This window comes from Engraulis encrasicolus, chromosome 15 (genome assembly GCF_034702125.1).
Source record: "Engraulis encrasicolus isolate BLACKSEA-1 chromosome 15, IST_EnEncr_1.0, whole genome shotgun sequence".
NCBI lineage: Eukaryota > Metazoa > Chordata > Actinopteri > Clupeiformes > Engraulidae > Engraulis > Engraulis encrasicolus.
The window spans coordinates 17,367,258-17,372,257 of record NC_085871.1 but is presented as its reverse complement, the minus strand read 5'-3'; the positions used below and the strand labels follow the sequence as shown (position 1 = coordinate 17,372,257).

The 5,000-nt window shown below is 44.8% G+C and overlaps 1 protein-coding gene across 5 annotated transcripts in view; it reads left to right on the top strand.

The window, feature by feature from the left end:
• The window catches only part of nav3 (neuron navigator 3), a 321,307-nt gene that overhangs the window by 92,281 nt on the left and 224,026 nt on the right, over positions 1-5,000 (top strand). The gene's annotated exons all lie outside the window — the stretch shown is intronic.

Below are 5,000 nucleotides of genomic sequence, written 5' to 3'. Positions count from 1 at the left end.
AAAATCCCACCCACGGCCAAAGCTAGTTTGATACTTTGCCATTCATTTCAAATTGTTTTTTTGGTCATGTGTGTGTGTGTGTGTTGTGTTTGTGTGACATGTGTGGTCTAATGTGACTCTGTGTGGTCAGTGGATTCACTGAAGCATTTGAGTATTTAAAAATGTGACGCCACTACACTCCAGTGTTCGCCAGGGGGTATAATATTGTTTTGTATGAGATCGTTATTGCATATTATTGTTTGTTGCATTGGCCCTGAAATTACATTCACGTCCTGGCTCAAGGACAAATCCCTTTTTGCAGAACAAATCCATATGCTTTTCCCCCTCAAAGTCCAGTCGTTTTTGCTCTTTCTTAGACATTTCTTATTTCATGTGTCCCTATAATCGTAAGACCATGGCACAGCCCTTGCATTATGTTGACTTTAGTACTTTTACCACATTCATCCTTCAAAAGAATCTATCAAGACATATGTGTGTTGCGCTGGATTTAATATACTCCTCTACCAGTAAAAGCAGTCTGCAGCATAACCCCCCCACACACACACACACACACACACACACACACACACACACACACACACACACACACACACACACACACACACACACACACACACACACACACACACACACACACACACACACACACACACTCTTCTTTTTCATCTGTCTTTGTTCTTTCATTCTTTATTTTTCCTCTCCTCTTTTCTCTGCAGTTGAGTGCTTGCTTAAGCAGGGGCAGCGTGATTGAGGGTTGCCCCACACTAACAGATGGACTCCCAACTACCCCAGCACTGAATGTGCCACTGCGGCACTTTCACGTCTACTTACCCCCCCCCCCCCCCTCTCTCTCTCTCCCCTTCTCTCTATTTCTCCATCGAGTTTCTTTCACGTCTGCTATCCTTCTTTCCTTCTTATTTTCTCTTTGTCCCCCTCTCTCTCACTGGCACTCTCACTGTATCTGGCTTGCACACTCTGTTGTTTTCCTGGTTTATGTTCCTCCTCTCTCTCTCTGTTTTTCTTTCCCATTTTCTCCATCTTTCCCTCCTCCCTACTCTGCATCCTCTGTTCTATCTCTCCCCTTTCTCTGCTGTATTAAGGGGTGCTGGTGCTGGTTTGCTGCGGTGGAGGGGTGTGATTTTGGGGTGTGCTGTAGAGGTGTGTGTGTGTGTGTGTGTGTGTGTGTGTGTGTGTGTGTGTGTGTGTGTGTGTGTGTGTGTGTGTGTGTGTGTGTGTGTGTGTGTGTGTGTGTGTGTGTGTGTGTGTGTGTGTGTGTGTGTGTGTGTGTGTGTGTGATGGAGGGGAATTCAGGGGTACAGGGGATCAAGCACACCACTGCAGGCTCTACCTTTTAACTCCACTGCTTTGTAAGACTCTCTGTATCTCTACTTCTAGTTTTCTCTTTTATTCACCTCCATATGTATGTATCCCCCTCTCTCTCTCTCTCTCTCTCTCTCTCTCTCTCTCTCTCTCTCTCTCTCTCTCTCTCTCTCTCTCTCTCTCTCTCTCTCTCTCTCTCTCTCTCTCTCTCTCTCTCTCTCTCTCTCTCTCTCTCTCTCTCTCTTTTCATTTGCTTCGCTGCTTTTTCGCACGTCTCTCTGTCTTCATTCCCCATTCACTATTTCGGTGTGCTGTTTCACGCACCTCTCCCTTTTTACATCTCTCTCTCCCTATCTATCTATCTATCTATCTATCTATCTATCTATCTATCTATCTATCTATCTATCTATCTATCTATCTATCTATCTATCTATCTATCTATCTATCTGTCTGTCTGTCTGTCTGTCTGTCTGTCTGTCTGTCTGTCTGTCTGTCTGTCTGTCTGTCTCTCTCCAAACCCACCAGAGGTAGGCCATATTGATGGTATCACAGTAGTCGCAGAGGACGTGCAGCTTCTATGACTGCAGCAGCCTATTTCTCCTCTTGTCCTGGGCAACTTTTCCCATCAGCTCTCTGTATCTCTCCTTCTCTCCCTCACTTCTTTCTCTCTGTGTCTACCTTTTTGCCCTGAACCCTTTGCTCTTGTAAGGGACATAAGGGATGCTCAGACCTTGTGATAAAAAGATGTGAAACAAAAATCATCTCTCTCCTTCCCTCTTTTCCTCAGTCACTGTCTTTCTGTCTTTCACTCTATTTCCGTATGAATGAATGGCGGGCTTGACATCCCACGTCTGACGTTTGTTTATGAGTGAAGTGTTTGTTGACTGATCTGGGAGGAATGTGTTTCCGTGGTGACGAGCGTTGTGGTTGGCACAGGCTGGGAAAGGGTTCTGATTCTACAGGGTGGTCGATGACAAAGTGGTAACCGCGGGCAACCATGACACCGTTAGGTTACAAAATCTCATTGGGTTAACTGCTCTTTGCAAGTTCCACTATAAATGTGAGTATGAGTGCGATGACGCTTACACACACATGCGCGCACACACACACACACACACACACACACACACACACACACACACACACACACACACACACACACACACACACACACACACACACACACACACACACACACACACACACACACACACACACACACACACACACACACACACACGGATATTATGTGTATATCCTTCTCATCATGGGGAGAAAACCACAACAGATAAAAACACCCGCTGACGCAGAGTGGCTTTGAAAGCAGCATGTCTGTGTGTGTGTGTGTGTGTGTGTGTGTGTGTGTGTGTGTGTGTGTGTGTGTGTGTGTGTGTGTGTGTGTGTGTGTGTGTGTGTGTGTGTGTGTGTGTGTGTGTGTGTGTGTGTGTGTGTGTGTGTGTGTGTGTGTGTGTGTGTGTGTTTGTGTGTGTGTGTGTGTGCATGCGTGCGAGTGCGTGTGCGCGCGCGTGTTTGTATGTCTGCGTGTGTGTGGGTGTGGTTGTGTGTGTGTAGTCGCCCGAGTAGAGTCGAGCACCATGGCGTAGAGTGGGAGAAACATGTTTTAATTGGGAGCCCCGTTGCATGTTGCAATGTTATAATGAAGGGTGGGCGATCTCATTAAAATCCACCCTTTATTAGGGGGATTTCGGGGAACTGGCTTCAGCCTACCATCTACATTCATTCCTTTGGTGTAAGTCGGACATTTGGTGGAGTTTCTTTTCTTCTTTTCCCATTTTTCTTTCGCTTTCTTTCATCTCCTCATGTCTATCCCTGTCTCTCTTCTCCCTCTCCTTCTCATTCTCCTTTTCCTTTTCTTTTCTCCCTCTCTCTTCTTTTCCCATCTCTCTTCTCTCTCTCTCTTCCCCATTCTGTCTGTTATATAGTATGTACGTATGTATACTTATACAGCATACATGTATAGTGTCTCTCCCTCTGCCGTCATTTTTATTCCTGCCATCCATTTAGCCGGCGCCTGTCCGAGACCTCTAGATTGTGTATGAAGAGTCATCGACGTATCTATGTAGCATCTACCTAAGTCCTCAGTTTTGTCTGTTTTGGCTTTCCGACACGTGCACTAACTCTAGCAACCCGAATCTTTTTCCCCATTAAAGAAAGGGGAATGACACGACTTTCCCAGACCGGAAGTGCCGGAACTTGTTCAGTGGTATGGGGGCAGACCCCTGTGGTACAGCTGTTCCAAAATATGGCTGGGTTGTATAGGAGTGCCGGGCAGGAGATTCCACACACCGTTTAGAGCTGCAAGGTTTTCTGAGTTCAGACTGAGAAATACGGGTGTAAATAATAATCGAAATGTATCGATATATCGCGATATAATCTGACGATTGAATCGAATCGCATCGTATCGTATCGTGGGGCATTCTTAAGTATCGAAAATAATTGAATCGCTGGCCCCTGACCAATGTCCTACTTCCATAACATAATAGGCCTAGAAGTGGAAAAGTAATTGGAAAAAAATGTCTGTCTGTCTGTCTGTCTGTGACACACTTTTAAAGATACATTATGTGCATCCAAACACATGCACACACACATGCATGCATACACACATTTACACACATACACATGTGCATGCACGCATGCAGGCACACACACAAACACCAATACTCCAATATCATCAAATTGTCAGTTCCACTGTCTTAGTTTCAGTCATGAAGTACACTGAGTCAGTATTTTATTGTTGTCTTTGTTATACCAGGCAACTGGATTTTGTTGGTCATTTGATTGGAAAGTTGAGGCTTTATCTTTCTTGCCTTCCACACAAACAATGTGTCCAGAGCAATCCCACAAAACTCTGTAATGGTGATATAAATCAATTATACTGCTTTACGAAGGTAGTAATGCGGTAACAATGTGGCTAGTGAACCTTAGTAAAATACCTTTAAAGCTGTCACATTGCCCAGTCAACCATGCTGTAGGTATTAAGAGTGTTGATGCTTTTATATGTTTTTTTAATAGGAAAAAGCCAAGAGATGTAGTCATGAATCAGAGGTGTTTAAGTCAATTTAAATCTGAACTCAGACCGACAACGTATGAAGTCACTGCTTTGTATAGCACTATAAATTCCCACCAACACTATGTGAGCTGTTTCATAGCTAGGGTGTCTGTGATGGTTCCTACCCATCCAGGTTGTAATTCCCACACTAGATTTAGAACTAAATAAGTTTCTCAGTGGCAGTTGCTTACAACTAAGCTCGTTTTCACATCGCTTTCAACATTCTCCGTATCTGGTCATACAGTCTTTTCCCATACATTCACTTTCAACGGGCAGGTCCTAAGGTGCCCCTTTGTTTGTGACAATTACAGACATGTTTGGGTGTGTGTGTGTGATTGAAGAAGTCTGTGGCGGTGGCTGTTGGTTGGTGTGTGGCGTTGCTACTGTTTGTGTCACCCGAGTTTGAAGACTGGTCCATGCCTTTCCCCCCATGTCAGACCTGAAATAAAGGCCTGTCTTCCTGTGTGGTTGAGGGTAACATTGACCCTGGCACGTAAACACTTTTGACTCACATACAGTACACACGCATACCGATGCAAACACACACAGACAGCCAGACATACTGGCAGACATAAGGACACATACCCACAAAGTCAAACGCACACACTGA